The sequence below is a fragment of the Pongo pygmaeus genome, chromosome 13 (genome assembly GCF_028885625.2).
Source record: "Pongo pygmaeus isolate AG05252 chromosome 13, NHGRI_mPonPyg2-v2.0_pri, whole genome shotgun sequence".
Taxonomy (NCBI): domain Eukaryota; kingdom Metazoa; phylum Chordata; class Mammalia; order Primates; family Hominidae; genus Pongo; species Pongo pygmaeus.
The window spans coordinates 55,273,794-55,291,230 of record NC_072386.2 but is presented as its reverse complement, the minus strand read 5'-3'; the positions used below and the strand labels follow the sequence as shown (position 1 = coordinate 55,291,230).

Below are 17,437 nucleotides of genomic sequence, written 5' to 3'. Positions count from 1 at the left end.
GATAGTTGCGTCAGTGCTAACTGTTGCTGCTGCACGTTCTGTTGGCGGCTGCTGGCCAAGTGTGCACACTTAGCCCTGGTTGAGGTGCATTGTCTGCTGTGGTCTGTTAAGCATCTAACCAGAGTGGGAGGGCACATCAAGCAATTTTACTTTCTTAAATAAAAGGTTTTTAGGTATTTTTGGTATTATATATTCTCTAAGGCCAGAAGGGGCTTATAATGACTTTTCTTCTCTTCCAGAATTGTAATATTAAAAAACTACTCGAGTAAATATCCTAACAAATATGATTTTTCTTGGGAAAACTAAAAATTGTACATCCATGCTTCAGCCATATCATGGACCTAAACTATGAGAGTTCAGAAATATATAAAAGTAGAAAAATCTTCAAAGGTACTTATTTCCAAATATGGAGGGAATGAATCTGAAGATGGAACAATGGCATTTTTTGTACTTATTTCTCTCTAATCCAGCCTGGAGGATTTTTAGCTCAAAACAGTTGCATGTGAAGGATATCAGCCATCTTTGCATATCCCTTTCATATCTACCTTCACACACAAAAGCTGAATGCATTTTACCAGTGAGGCTCTAGATATGAAACTTAGGGATCCATAGATAAATAAGCTACTAACAAACTGATAACAGTGGTGGTCCATCTCTCTATCATGTCTCCTGAGTCTGTTTCATGTTTTTGAGCCTGGCTAATCTAAGAAAAAGAACAAAGTAGGATCATGACCCCGTGTTCTCCTGTAAATCTCACTGTAAAAATCTCAGTGTAAAAACACTGAGACAGGAGTGAGACCAGCTGCGGGTGGGGAGTTAGTGCTCTGCAGGTTACCTCATGGCATATCAAAAATGGCTTTTTTCTTCACTGCGCTCAAGGAAAAAGTCAGATGGGTGGCAAGGTGGTTCTGTTTAGAAGCAGCAGGCAATGTAGTTAACAGCATAGACTTCTGTGTCTTGTGTGTGGTACCTTGGGCAAGTTACTAATTCCCTCTGTAAAGTAGAGAGTATAGGGACTGGCTCACTGTGACAAGGTAAGATTTAAGTGAGATGCACACAAAAAGCTCAGCACAGTGTCTGGCATCTAATATGTGCAGGGCAGATGTCACTACTGAATATCACATCAATGCTAGGTCTGTATTTACTGCCGCACACAGGAACCAGTAAGTGACTTTACCGGTGAAAGTCACAGGTACCTTTATCTATGACGAATGTGATGTGTTAGATGCCGACCCAAGTGTTCTCCACTACACCTGTCTAAAGAGATCTAAGTCTGATATTTAAGGAGTGATAGCATCCTGCATAGTTAAGAAGGCTTAAAAGACTGCATGGTTTAAACCCTAGAAACACAGATGGGATGTTTCTGCCTCATTCTTTTGACTACCTCCTAGAACATGGAAACAAATATTTGGGAGCCTGCATAGTCTTTAGATGGCTGCCAAAGCACTTAAAATCTCCTTTAAATTCTTACCATATGCTTACTTTTGTACTCAGTAAGTGCTCCCAAGTCTTTTACTTGCTCTTCACAGCAACCCTAATAGGTATCTCCATTTTACATATGTAAAAACTGAGGCTACAAACAATCTATGATTCCAAATCCTGTGTGCTTACTGCCATCTTCTCTTAGAAGGGGATGCGGTACTTTACAAAGATTGAGCTGGATGTTGCATTGCATATTTGCTGAGTCCCCCTCACTGCTGATGTTAGGATCCTTCAACAGGTTCTCAGATGCCAGTTATGGCTGGCATCCAGTATGGTGGTATAATGGAAGTGTACCACTACCACTACTACATCAGGTCAGCACAGATTAACTCAGTTACATGTTATACCTTCAAGATGCTAGACATTCCAGAATTATTTTCCTTGGCCATCCAAGTGAAATAGAAGTAGATTGTTGGATTGCAAAGAAAATGATAAAGATTCCCTAAAGGAATTTATAAGCAGGCAACTTCATTCCTGTGCATAAGATATTGGGAGAAAACAAACTATACCACAACAAATCTTAAGTTTCAAGGCTCTCCTATAGGGAGAAACATGGTCAAAAAGACAGGAAGAACTGTGGCTTAGTAACTCAATGATGCTATAACTCCAGGATTGGATCTTAGGTATTCTGGAATCTACCAGATTGGTAGAACTACCAGACTTGGGTATTTCTCAATTAACACGCATGCAAGGAGGAAGAGAGTTTTTTGAACAAAATGACTGGCTTTGACAAAACTATCTTGCTCTTTTTAAATGTCACTTGATACTAAAATGCGATTTAAAAGCATGTAATGCCTCAGGAGTCCAGCACATACAACCAAATTATCATGCTCAGGATCTTCAGAATTCTAAAGGCACATATTAGAATGCAGAGTCCTGATGACCTGTCAATAAGCTTTTTTTTATTAATGAACTGTACATTTAAATAAAAGTTTATTTTTGGGATAATTGTTGTCAGCCTTTCCTTTTTCTAGAGACCTTTTATAAAAGCTTTTACTCAAATCTTTTTCCTTTTCTCAACTGAATCACTGAAGATGACTCAGTCACCCCTTTCTAGGAAACAAGTAGGGCCACTCAGGTCTGAACTCTTCAGGCTGAAAAACTGAGAGATGTTCCCTTTCTTGCCATATTTAGTACAGTTAGTGCCTCACCATGGACAGCCAGTATATTATCCTCTCAAATTTCCCCTCTCTACCCTTGCCATGAAAAAGACAGAAGTCAAAGCTACTGTTACTTAGTTAGGAATGTTAGCCTAGCACTTCCTTCTTGTAGGTGACTGAGAACAGGCGACACCTGGCTAAAGGGGGGCATTTCCCAGGGCAGCAGGATAGGAAAGGACATTACAAGTAAAATCATTTCGATGCTGTCTCCTCATCAGTTCTTAGATGGTCTGTGTTGAAATTCGTTTATAAGGCTAAAACTTTTGTGAGTTGTAGATATATTCCACCTAAAACTTTTCTAAGCAAAGGCCCCAATTGTTTGAATTAGTTTGGGCACTGAACCTTGAAATTGACTCAGAGGATCCAAAAGAGTAGGAGAAAAATAAGTAAATCAAAGGAAAGAGAAACAGTCAAAAAATATTTTAAACCTCAACGGTGAGTCTATAATAAGTGAGATGTTGCATTTTGTTTGAGATGTTGATCTCACCAGCTTTGCAGTGAGGTGGATATAAGTTTGGATGTTTTTCCACTACTTAATCAGCTGTGGCCACAAGTAAGTTGCTTACCATCCAAGCTGATGTCCTCTTCTGAAAATCACAACACCTACTTTCATAGAGTTCTCATAAAAGAAAGAGGCAACACGTATAAAGTGCTTCATTCAAAGAACAGCTGCTATCTCCCTCTAGCACCAAAAAAAAAAAAAAAAACGATTCATCTTTTTTAAAGTAAAAATCCTTATGTCTATTCGGAGATCTGATTTTGATCTGTACTCTTGTATTAAAATTCCATTTGCAAGTATTCCTTGTTAAATCTCCCCTTGAAATGCTAGCATTTGGTGATCTTTCTTTACTCAAAAAAATCAAGATGATTAATCATCCTCCACCTATTAGCTTTGCAGAAAGCCTTGTGTGTGACCCTCTGCTGATTAAAGAACACAGATGATTGGTTTAAGTTCACCAATTATTCAGAAATGTATTTTTAATTAGTGGGGGTAAGAAGACAGACTATACCTCATACCACTCTAGAAGATATAGCACGCTCTTTGGATTTATCAAGCTCAGCAAATATGATTGGCCCACAATCTAGGAAATGTGGAATGCTATATTTTATGCATGAATATTTAATGTTATAGTGTTCAATTCAGAGGCATTTCTTGCCTACTAGTTGATTGAGGGCAGAGAGTATATTTTAAAACCTTAGTCATTGTTTATGTTTTCTTAAATTTACTCACTTACGTGTGAGATTTGCTGAGGATTACTTCTTTAAAGTTTCAGGGAAATTTGCCTTTTGGCCTGACCCCAAACAAGTAGCCCTGTGGTTTCCTAAGCAGGACTTCTAAATGCTGGAAGATAATTTTAGATAACTAGATAGTAACTGGCATTCCTCCTCAGACCTCAGGGGACTTAAAGTCACAGTTTCTAAAAGGTTCCAGACAGTTTTATAATTGAAACATCCTAGATGAAACATCAGTTATGGGGAAGCACAAACATTTCTTAAACTTGTAACAAAATTGAGGAATGATATATGGATCAGCCACATCAGAAGGTATCCCTCCTTGTAGCCACACATAGACACCCCCTACATGTGCTGTCTTTCATTCATTTGTTTAGTGCCTGCTATGTACCAGGTATTGTTCTGGATTCTGGGGAACCAGTGAAAACATGACAGGCCAGAGCCCCATCCTTCATGGTGCTCACTCTAGCTGGGAGTTAGGCACTAAACAGACATTTATATGTTAGGCAGTGATAAAATCTATAAAGATAAACAAAACAGAGTAAGGGACTAGAGAATAGCACAATGTGCTGTTTTAGATAAAGTGGTCAAGGAAGCTCTCCAAAGAGAGGACTTAGCAGACAACCTGGTGGAAATGTGGTATGAGCCCACTGAGGCATAAGACTGGAGGCATAAGACTGAAGGTATGAATAATGAATAATGAATCCTGAGGCAGGAGCATGCTTGATTCCTCTAAGAAGAAGCAAGGTGGCCTTGGTAGCAGGAGGTGGCAGAGGCAGAGTGGGAGGAGAGAAAGGAAGAGGATCAAGTGATGCCGATTTCAAGAGCTGTGGTTGGGACTCAATTTTTTTTTAAGTGACAGGACTTTTTTAGTGGGCTTGGGGAAATAGAATGACATCCAATTTTAAAAGGCTCACACTGGCTGCTTTGTTTGGAATGGACGGCTGGGAGGCAAGGGTGAAAACAGGGAGATAAATTAGGAGACTCTGATAGTGGCCCTGGTAGATGGACATGATGTGAGCTAAGCCAGCGGGGATGAAAGAAAGCTCTACTCCAGATTCAGTCCATCACAAGGGGTGTGTGCACAGGCTGTCTCCCCAGAGTGGGGGGAATTCAGCCTGTAGATGGTCCCTTAATCCAGGAGAATCTCACCAGTTCCTATCTCAGCCGTGCCCTCTGCCTGTGGGATATCTGTTTGGCTGCCTCCCTGATTGGGCAGGGATGATAGGCACAACCCCAGGACGGCTGGAAAAAAACAAGGCTGTATGGAAACCGGGAGAAAAGCCGTGCCTCTCCTCTCTAACCGAAAGAATTCAGGATTCAGAAGAAAAAAAGAGCCCAGAGCATGAATTCCAGCCCCCAGAAAGTTCAAAGACTTCAACCATCCAAAGGAAGTTCTTTTTTACCTTCAACGTAAAGGCCTTCCAGGGACATATTTTGGCAGCATCATTTTAATGTGGAATTCCATGCTAGCTCCTGAGTAATGATCTCTGGAGGAATGTTTGTATGAATGGCATCGTTTTTTAAAAATGTGATGGCATTAGGCAGGGTCCAGCATATCCTATCTATCCAACTGCTTCATATTTTCCCTGTTACCTGTCTGGTCTCTAAAAATATTGGAGAACTATCAAAACTACTTTCCCTAAGACATTTTAGAATCCTGGTATTTCTGAGTTAAAAGGAACCCAAAGGTCACTGAGTCTCTGATAGTTGTCTGATATAGGAGGCAACAGGCCCCATTGAGGAAGCAAAAAGTGGCCACCTAACATTACCAGGAAGGAGACCTCATTCAGCAATGTCTTAAGTCACCCACAGAGTAACAATTGCTCTCACAGTAAGCCCGTAGATTCAACAATAACTTGTGACTCTTTAAGATAAAAAAAAAAAAAAAAAAAAAAACAGGAATGGATGCTGTTTGGGAAAACAAAGCCTCCTAAAGCCAAAACTTTCAGGAAAGGATTCTTTTTATGTTCGGAAGTAAGGTGAGTCTCTGAAATGCATCCATGCATGTCAAAGAAGCCAAGTAGTAACAAACAGCTTATGAAACAGAAATCAGCCTATTCCCAGACATTAGCCCCAGTGCCTATTTCCATTCAGAAAAGAAGGCCAACCTCCCATATGTCAGGATCCACTAATCTCCGGGGAGGACTATGCTGAGAACAGAGACTACGTGCCATTCTTCCTCTCTTCTCCCTCCGCTGCAGCAGGCACTGTGTTCCCAGTACTCTGTGAACTGTCTCTATTATGAGACAGATAATATTTCAATGGGCCTACTTAATATTGTCAGTTCACCAAAAGTGGCACACCAGTTTGTATGCAACTTCCAGTCTCTCAGAAATCCAGTGAAATGGGGGTGGAAAAAGATCATCTAAAACCAAAACCAACTGTAGCTTCTTTTGCCTTGGTAGGAGGGCTAGGAATGCCCCTGGGAAGGGAAATTTCTCTATAGCTACAAGGGAAGGAAAATCTGTGGATCTATCAAAGGAGGTACTGAGCCAAGTTTGGGAAGTAGGCTACAGATGGCTGCATTGCTCTGTATTCCGCGGAGAGAAAAGTCAAGTCAGGGATGAGGAAGTAGCTGTGAAGCAGCAAGGTGGAAAAGAGGACAGAGCCGCATGGTGTGCCGTGGAAATTTGGAGCTCAAGGTGACGAACAAGAATATCCAATACGCAATTTTGGATTGCTTACATTTTTGGCACTGTAAGCCCTATTACCTCCGTGATCCTTCAGTAACGTCTGTGGCACACACTAACACATTGTGGGAGTGGCTTTTGATGAAAATCATAGATAGGAGCCCAGTCTTAGACCAGGGTTGATATGGCAACAGAACAGAGAAGGAACTTTCAGAACAATTTGTTAACTGAACGAATTAAGTCACTGAAGAGCTTAGAGTCAGAAAACATAAGCAACCCAGGGAGTCTTAGAACTCTGGCTGGGATACTGGACTTTCTGCAGGATGTGGAATGGGAGTTCAAGCCTGTATTATCTAGATATTCAAGGACAGAATGACTCCAGATGATGTCACAAGTTATTAAATGTGGTAGGTGGGATCAGGTGGCTTTTAAATACTATACACCCAGCATTTTGCTAGTCAGGATACAGAACTAAGTATAGCAATGGCTTGTAGGATCTTGGAATATCTCGAACTATGGAATCATCTTTCCAAAGTGTGAATATGACCATGTCACTCCCTATCTAGGATGACTTCTTGATGCCTGCAGAATGAAGGCCAAGGTCCCTAGACTCAGGCTCAAGATCACCATAACCTGACCCTGGAGCCTGCTTCTTGGCCCCGCTATGCCCTGCAGTTCCCCAGCCCAACTCAGTAATGCCCAACTCTTTGCAACCGCTCCCCTTTCCCCTCCTCCTTTACTGCTGTTTCCTGTACAAGACTGTGCCTTTGCTCCTCCTCTTCCCTCTGCCTGAAGTGCCCTTCTGGCCTTTACTTATCTGGCTCTTATTCTTCTTCCAGGTCTGGGCTCAGATGTCTCTTCTTCCAGGAAGCCTTCCCTGTTGTCCCGGTTTGGGTCATGAGTCTCCTATCTACCTGGCATATAATTCTACAATAACATGTATATCATCAGGTTGAGATTATGTATATGTATATAACTTCTTGACTGAATGAAACACAAGCTTCTTTTATATAAGAATTTAGTCTTTGCAATCTTTGTGCCCTGAGTACATAGCAAAAAGTTGAATGCTTTTTAAGTGCTCAAATACTGGATTGTAAAACTAAATTGATCCCATGATTGCAAACCATAGATTATTTTGTAAATAAGCATCACAGTATTTAGGCCTCCAAGTAAGCACTGTCTCTTGAAAGAAGTTTTCATAAGAGGTTGTTTGCCTATCCCAGTGATTTCCTACTCAGCACACAAGTTACAGGTCCTATTGTGGATTTATATTCAGGGAGCACAAAGCTGATTTTTGCATACATACTGTTATTAAAAAAAACCCTTACATCTTTGAAGGTAGATTTAAGATTTTGAAACAGCAAAATCGTTGCACTTTCCATCAGGGAACATAGTAATTTGTCATGCTGGTTAATGCCCTTTTGAGACCCTCCATAGCTGTCCTAATGAGGTAGTCCTACAGACTGTATGTACAGCTAATAGCATTGATACGGTTTGGCTGTGTCTCCACCCAAATCTCATCTTGTAGCTCCCATAATTCCCACGTGTTGTGGGAGGGACCGGGTGGAAGATAATTGAATCATGAGGATGGGTCTTTCCCATGCTGTTCTCGCGATTGTGAGTAAGTCTCACGAGATCTGATAGTTTTAAAAACAAGAGTTTCCCTGCACAATCTCTCCTTTTGCTTGCCACCATCTGTGTAAGATGTGACTTGCTCCTCCTTGCCTCCCAGCATAATTGTGAGGCCTCCCCAGCCATGTGGAGCTATAAGTCCATTAAACCTCTTTTTCTTCCCAGTCTTGAGTATGTATTTATCAGCAGCATGAAAACAGACTAACAGAGCAAATTGGTACCAGTAGAGTGAGGTACTGCTGAAAAAATACCATAAAATGTGGAAATGAATTTGGAATTGGGTAGCAGGCAGAGTTTGGAACCGTTTGGAGGGCTCAGAAGAAGATAGGAAAATGTGGGAGAGTTTGGAACTTCCTAGAGACTTGTTGAATGGCTTTGACCAAAATCTTGATAGTGATATGGACAGTGAAATCCAGGCTGAGGTGGTCTCAGATAGAGATGAGGAACTTCTTGGGAACTAGAGTAAAGGTGACTCTTGCTATATTTCAGCAAAGACACTGGTGGCATTTTGCCCCTGCCCAAGAGATTTGTGGAACTTTTAACTTGTTTCTTGAGGAACCATTACTCTGATAGACACAAAAAATAATTCCTCCTATCCCCCACCAAAGCAGCCCACAAAGGTATCTCCATCTCCTGAGAGTGTGCTGTCTGGCAAGAGAGATGATTTACAGTATCTGGCAGAAAAAATTTCTAAGCAGCAAAGCGTTCAAGAGGTGACTTGGGTGCTGTTAAAGGCATTCAGATTTAAAGGGGAAACAAAGCATAAAAGTTCCAAAAATTTGCCACCTGACAATGCAACAGAAAGGAAAATTCCGTTTTCTGAGGAGAAATTCAGGCTGCCTGCAGAAATTTGCCTAAGTAACAAGGAGCCAAATGTTAGTCATCAAGCCAATGGGGAAAATGTTTCCAGGGTATGTCAGAGACCTTTGCAGCAGCCCCCCACTACATCACAGGCCCAGAGGCTTAGAGGGAGAAAATGATTTTGCGGCCCAGGCCCAGGGTCCCTCTGCTGTATGCAGTCTAGGGACTTGATCCCCTGCAACCCAGCTGCTCCAACTATGACTAAAAGGAGTCAAGGTACACCTTGGGCTTTTGCTTCAGTGGGTAGAAGCCCCAAGCCTTGGCAGCTTCTACATGGTGTTGAGCCTGCACATGCACAGAAGTCAATAACTGGGGTTTGGAAACCTCCACCTAAATTTTGAGCGTGTATGGAAATGCCTGGATGTCCAGGCAGAAGTTTGCTGCAGGGGTGGGGCGCTCATAGAGAACCTCTGCTAGGGAAGTGCAGAAGGGAAATGTAGGGTCAGAGCCCTCACACAGAGTCCCTACTGGGGCACCACCTACTGGAGCTATGAGAAGAGGGCCACCATCCTCCAGACCCTAGAATGGTAGATCTTCCGACAACTTGCACCGTGTGCCTGGAAAAGCCACAGACATGCAACACCAGCCCATGAAAGCAGTCAGGAATGGAGCTATACCCTGCAAAGCCACAGGGGCAGAGCTGCTCAAGGCTGTGGGAGCCCACCTCTTGCATCACCGTGACCTAGATGTGAGACACGGAGTTCAAGATCATTTTGGAGCTTTAAGATTTGACTGCCTGCTGGATTTTGGACTTGCATGGAGCCTGTAGCCCCTTTGTTTTGGTCAATTTCTCCCATTTGGGTTGGCTGTATTTACCCAATGCCTGTACCCCCATTGTATCTAGGAAGTAACTAACTTGCTTTTGATTTTACAGGCTCATAGGCTGAAGGGACTTGCTTTGTCTCAGATGAGACTTTGGACTATGGACTTTTGAGTTAATGATGAAATGACTTAAGACTTTGGGGGACTGTTGGGAAGGCAGGATTGGTTTTGAAATGTGAAGACATGAAATTTGGGAGGGGCCAGGGGTGGAATGATATGGTTTGGCTCTGTGTCACCACCCAAATCTCATCTTGTAGCTCCCATAATTCCCACATGTTGTGGAAGGGACCTGGTAGGAGATAATTTAATCATGGGGATGGGTCTTTCTCATGCTGTTCTCATGATAGTGAATAAGTCTTACAAGATCTGATGGTTTCAAAAATGGGAATTTCCCTGCACAAGCTCTCTTTTTGCCTATTGCCATCCATGTAAGACATGACTTGCTTCTCCTTACCTTCTGCTATGATTGTGAGGCCTCCCCAGCCATGTGGAACTGTAAGTCCATTAAACCTCCTTTTCCTCCCAGTCTCGGGTATGCCTTCATCAGCAGCGTGAAAATGGACTAATACAAGCATCATCTTCAAAAAAGCACATAACCAGGAAAAGGAATTACATTGAATGGTAACAGTCATCTAGGTTACTATACACTGGTGGGGTTATTTTTAAAGTTATCCTATAGCTTGATAATCACACCTGTTACTTAGTTTTTTTGTGTTTAGAATTAATTTGCCAACTAAGTACCTTAATTAAGCATTGCTTGATCCCACAGTCCTCATGGGTTCTTACCCTAGTTATCAGAGAGTTTAAAGTCAACATTTAAGTCTATGATATATTAAGCATATACTACAGGCACAAAAGGGTTCTGTGTACTCTGAAACAGATTATTGAGATGAAGTCCCTCTTATGTATAACAGTTTAATGGCAAAGCAAAGCTCAGTGGGTCCCAAATAAACATGCCAGACAGATAGCACACTCTCTGAAAGCTCAGGAGATGGAGATATCTTTGTGGGCTGCTTTGGTGGGGGATAGGAGGAATTATTTTTTGTGTCTATCAGAGTAATTGTTTCTCAAGAAACAAACCCCACTTTAAAAGCCCAATGAAACCAAAAGATCCACCCAGAAAACATTTAAACTCATAAAATTTTACATTTAATTTCAGGAATTCCTGTATCTCCTAGTGTCTATCTATATGGGGATTCTAAAAAGGTCTATATAGGAAGTTAGAAACCTCTGTTTTATATACATTTAAATAAATTCACATTATCTATGCCTGTTCTCTTTTTTTTCTAAAATCCCACATGTAAGTTCTCTGAGATACCATCAAAACAGAGTATTAATGGGTGGAAAAAATATCTTATTTAAAAGTAAAACATAGACATTTCTTTATGGAATTGTAACATTTGGAAACTTATTGACAAAATATTCAACTCCAAGGATGTAATATTGGCTTACGCTATGAATATACCAAGTGTGTATATTTTGAATCTTGCAAACTAGGAATCACTTCATCACCATCCCTGTATTGTCCCTCTGGAGAGGCAGTATGCCATATGTAGAAGCATGAAAGCCAGAGTTAAGAGATTAGAGTTCTGATCTTAGTTTTGCCACTTACTTATTATAGTCGTGGTCAATTATCTTCCATCTCCATGCCTCCATTTCTGTATCTGTACAATGAGTGAATGATAAAATTTGACTTAGTTGCTTCACATAGTTGTTATGAGGACCAGATGAGATAACAGATGTATACAATCCAAATGTGAGCTTTTTTGTTTTGTTTTGTTTTTAAGGCACTTGAATAAAAGACATTTGCCATGTGTACATTTTACAAGTTCAATTTCCAGAAAGAAATTTTATTGAGGTTTGACATCACAGACTTTACAATGAAAATCACTGTGCAGGATGTTCTGTGTTTAAAATAACACCACCCATGTTGACAATGCCAAGTCATTCAAACTAATGCCAAGTGAAAGCCATTCCCTAACAATGCTTTTTCCCAACAACACTTTATTATATCAGAAAGGTGTTTAGGCATTGTTTGGGTTGCAGTCCACAGTTCAGAAGGAAATGCTGAAAGATGCTTTCATAAAACTTATATTTGGGGAAATATTTTCATAAGCTGAAAAGGGCTTATAAAATATGATGGTTTCAACCTTAAGACAAATTCATATTATTATTTTTAGTTTAAGTTACTAAACTTTTAAGTTGGCACTGGCCTGGCCTATCCTATCCTGAGAGCCAATGCAATAAAATGAAACTCATTGAGACTGGCCATTGCAATCTGATAAATCGAATTTCAATATTGTTTAATAAAAATAATAAACAGTGTGGAATGAAATATGTTGGATATCATGCCCAGAACAGGAGACCATGTTTATTCAAAAGGACAAATCTCCAGTATTGAAGGAAGGTGGCAATATTACAGAGTTGTATTATGAATAGGTCCTTCAGATTTGTTTTGTTTTGTTTTTTTTGAGATGGAGTCTCACTCTGTTGCCCAGGCTGGAGTCAGTGGCACGATCTCAGCTCACTGCAACCTCCGTCTCCTGGGTTCAAGCAATTCTCCTGCCTCAGCCTCCTGAGTAGCATGCCACCACACCTGGCTAATTTTTTTGTATTTTTAGTAGAGATGGGGTTTCACCATATTGGTCAGGCTGTTCTTGAACTCCTGGCCTAGTGATCCACCTGCCTCAGCCTCTCAAAGTGCTGGCATTACAGGCATGAGCCATCATGCCCGGCCCCAGTTTTCTTTCACGACTCTTTAAACCTAGAAAGAAAAGAAAATCTAAAATCGTCTTTAAAAAATTGCAGTCACTTAAAAATGCTGCAGTCTAACTCTGGTCTTGGCTTCACTTTTCTTTACTTCATAAAGTAAGTGTCAAGCCAGGTTGGATTTATTTAGCTGAATTAGAAACCTGAGGGAGCAGAATTAATTTTTCAGTGACGATGGTTGCAGCCCACTCATTGCCTCCCCATATAAAAAAATCTTTCAGACTATTCACAGTTTTCATCAAATGGGGTCAGTTTCCCTTCTATGTAGGAAATTCCTTCCAGTCTGTGAAAGATTAAACAAAAGCTTTTTCTGCAGGAACTTTGGAAATTAGAATATAATGTTTTCCTGATTGTTTATATTGCCCTCGCTGCCAACATATTTCCTGCCCATGGCTGCCAGATTCATCTCTCCAAAACTCACTTTGTAAACATCATCTTTTTACCGTAGAAATTATCGCAGGTTTCTGAGCAAAGTCGAAGCTCTTGAGCCTGGCATCCAAGGCCTTCCAAATGGCTTTGCTGGTAAATTCGACCAAATATTTCAGAAAGAAATAATACCATTATGACCTAATCTCTCCAGAAAATTGAAGAGAATAGAATATTTCCCAACTCATTTTAAGAGATCAATGTTACGCTGATACCAAAACCAGATGAAGACATTACAAGAAAATAGATAAATATTCCTCATGAGCAGATGAAAAAATTCTTAACAAAATATTATATTAGCAAATGAAATCCAGCAACACAGAAAATGGATAATACAATATGACCATATGGGGTTTATCTTAAGGATGCAGGGCTAGTTTAACAATTGAAAACCAATTAATGTAATTTGTGATATTAATAGATTACAAAAGAAACCAAGAGATCATCTCAGTAGGTACAGAAATAGTATTTGACAAAATACAGCATCTATTCCTAATAAAAAAATCTCAGCAAACTAGAAATCGAAGGGTACCTCCTCAACCTCACAAAGAGGATTTACAAAATGTTTATAGCTAACATCACACTTAATAGTGAAAGACTGACTGCTCTCACTCTAAGATCAGGAATAAGCCAAGGGTCTTTTCTTTCACCACTTCAATTCACTATTGTATTAGGGATTCTAGTCAATACAATAATACAAGAAAAAAGAAATAAAATGCATCCAGATTGAAAGGAAGAAGTAAACTTTCTTTATTCACAAATGACATTATCAACTGTCCAGATAATCTTACAAAATCTATAAAAAGTCCTAAACTTAACATGTGTTTAGCAGTTGCAGGATATAAATGCAGTGCACAAATATCAATTGTCTTTCTATAAACTAACAACAATTAGAACATGAAACTTAACAATACATTTTACATCATCAAAAATATAAAAACTTTAGGTATAAAGCTGACAAAAGATATGAAGACCTGAACGTAAGAATGTAGCCTATTTTGATAAATGCTACATATGAATTTTAAGAGAATATGAACTCTGCTGTTGTTGGGTGGAGTGTTCTGCAAATGTCAATTAGGTCAAATTAGTTGATGGTGCTGTTCAAATTGTATATATTCTCACAGATTTTCTGTTTTATCAGTTATTGAGAAAGGTACTGAAATCTCTAACTGTAAATATGCATTGTCTATTGATTCTTGCAGTTCCATCGGTTTTTGTCCATATATTTAATGCTCTACTCAGAAAAGTCCTGTTCTGTTTGGAGACTTCTCAAAGAATTTAAAATAGAATTACCATTTGACCCAGCAATTCCATTTACCCAAAGAAATATAAGTCATTCTACCATGAAGACACATGCACACCTATGTTCACTGCAGCACAATTCACAATAGCAAAGACGTGGAATCAACCCAGATAGCCACCAACAGTGGACTGGATAAAGAAAATGCAGTATGTATACACTAAAGAATACTACGCAACTATGAAAAAAATTGAGATCATAGTCTCTGCAGCAACGTGGATGGAGCCGGAGGCCACAATCCTAAGCAAATTAATGCAGGAACAGAAAACCAAATGCCGCATATTCTCACTTATATGTGGGAGTTAAACATTGCGTACACATGAACACAAAGAAGGGAACAATAGACACTGGGGCCTAATTGAGGATGAAGGATGGGAGAAGGGTGAGGACTGAAAAACAACCTATCAGATATTATTCTGCTTACCTGAGTGACAAAATTATCTGTATACCAAACCCCTACAACACACAATTTCCCCGTGTAACAAACCTGCACAGGTACCCCTTGAATGTAAAATAAAAGTTGGAAAGAAAAAACAACAAGAAAAATCCTGGTCCGTGCCTGACAATAATAGCTTGTGTGAAAGCACACGTGCACACTCACACACACGCATGTGAGGGCACCTATCAATCATTGTCACTAATAAATGCAAATGAAAATATTCCAAATAAAATGCTAGCAAATTAAATTCAAAGATACCATAAAGGGCATAATCCACCATGACCAAGTCATAATTATTGTGCTATGCTAGAAAAATTTAATATTAAGAAATTAATATGGCACATCAATGGATCAAATAAGACAAACCTTATAATATAAAACGTCCAAAAGGCATTCTGTAAAATTCAATAAGCAATTTTAAATAAAAGCTCTCTGAAAACCAGGATTACAAAGACACTTCTTTAAAATGATAAAAATACACAGCACTTTTAAATCAATAGCCACTTTCATACTTAACGATAAAATACCCCAGAAGCGTTTCTTCTGAGAGCCTCAATAAGACAAAAACCCTGGGTTCGGCTGGGCGTGGTGGCTCACGTCTGTAATCCTGGCACTTTGGGAGGCTGAGGCCAGTAGATCACGAGGTCAGGAGATCGAGACCATCCTGACAAATACAGTGAAACCCTGTCTCTACCAAAAATACAAAAAATTAGCTGAGTGTGGTAGCGGGCGGCTGTAGTCCCAGCTACTCAGGAGGCTGAGGCAGGAGAATTGCTTGAACCCAGGAGGCAGAGGTTGCAGTGAGCTGAGATCACACCACTGCACTCCAGCCTGGGTGACAGAGTGAGACTCTGTCTCAAAAAGAAAAAAAAAAAAAAATGGGTTTTTTTCCAAAGATATTTGCAACTTGCTCACTTCCATTCTTCATGTTACATGTCCCCAGTGGCCCCAGGGCTCTTGAATTTATTCAGTTCATGCCAGAGACAGTTGTTGTAGGGTACTCAATAGGGCTTGGTGTCATAGGGTTTATACCTCAGTGTCATAGGGCTTATACCTCACATCTAATTTGGCCAAATAATTATGGCAAAAGCGTCTGTGAGCCACATAGATTAAATTATGTAGAAAATAAAAAGTCAAAATTATTGGGAAAGTAATTTCCTTATAGCTGCATCAAATGAGACAAACTTTTCTTATAACTATTTGGTCTTATTTTCAGAGTTCCATTTCCTGGCCTGTCTTATTAACACATCCTTTGTCCTACAACTGAAATACTTAGAGCAATAGGAATTATACAGTGAGAATATTTTTTGTTTTAATAAAATACTATTATATTATGCATATTTTATTGCCTGCATTTTTTCACTTAGCCATACATTATGACCATTTTTCTACATAATTTATATTTGGCTAAATTATTATTGTATAGGCTGCATAATATGTCATGATATAGCTGTACCACCATCTACTTAATCTTGTCCCTATTTATAAGCATTTGATTTTGCCTCAGATTTTTCTAAAACTGGGTTTTTAAGGAATATTCCCACCTCCTCCACCCACACAGCAAATAGAAAACTCATTAGATTTTCCTCATAACCCAGATCACTCTCTCTCTTATCTTAATAACCAAGTTTACACTCTGGAAGAAATAAACCAGAACTTTGAATGAAAATAGGGTGGAACAAGTTGGGAGTAAACATTGTCTATTTTCAGAGCCCCAATCTTCTTAATTCCCAGAATATTTCAGCCAGATTTATACATGCTTCTATGCACACACACGACAGGGGACTAAAGGTTTTGATACGACCAAGAAAAAGGATCTGTAGTTGCTGATGGTCAGAATTCCCTCTAAAAATGGCAAGGTACTGAACAAAACCATGTATAGAGAAAATCATCAGTCAGCAAGCCCTACTCATGCACACAGAGTTTTAATCAACATTTTAGTTCCTCACTCTTAAGTACGAACAGCCAAAAGATCACCCAAATTTTTTAAAAGCCTTCCAACATGAAAGGCAGACTAAATTGAACAAGAAAAAATAACTTCAGAAGAATCCATGTCAATGAAGAAAACAGAAGAAAATGTTTTAAAAAATCTCTATAATTCATAGCTTTGAAACATAAAATACTGCATATATAAAATAAGAATTGGATTTTATAAAAAAGTAATATTCCAAAAATAAGAAAATTTTTGAAAGTTAAAAATACTATAACCAAAAATAAACAGGTCAGTAAAATAATTCTAAAATAAAATGGAAAAAAAAATTCCAAAAAGTAGAAAAAAAGTCAAAGAAAGAGAAAATAAGAGACAAAATATGTGACAACTAGAGGATCAGTCTTGGAGGCCCAATACTCAAAGACAAAGTTCCAGGAAAAGTTCAGAGAAAATGAGATAAAGAATATCATCAAAGTGATAACATGAGAATTTACTGGAAGAGAAAAAAATGAGTTTTCAGACTGAAAGGACCCCCCCCACACCTGACTGTCAAGCAAAATAAAACACATACACCCCAAGATACATCACCAAAACATTTCAGACAACTGAGAACAAAGTGGAGATCATAAATATTTCCAGAAAGAAAAAATAGGCCACAAATAGATCAGACAACCATATGTCACTAGACTTCTCAACAACACCAGACACTAGAAGAAAATGGAATGGTTTTAATATGCTGAAGAAAGATTA

The 17,437-nt window shown here is 39.4% G+C and overlaps 1 long non-coding RNA gene across 1 annotated transcript in view; it reads right to left on the bottom strand.

Annotated features, from left to right (window-relative positions):
- Positions 1-17,437, bottom strand: part of LOC129043445 (uncharacterized) — an 80,728-nt gene that overhangs the window by 4,673 nt on the left and 58,618 nt on the right. Inside the window, exons 2-3 of the long non-coding RNA XR_008504470.1 lie at positions 11,436-11,487; positions 10,278-10,401 (exon numbers count right to left, since the gene is read on the bottom strand). This is a non-coding gene — a long non-coding RNA (uncharacterized LOC129043445). The remainder of the gene's footprint in view (positions 1-10,277; positions 10,402-11,435; positions 11,488-17,437) is intronic.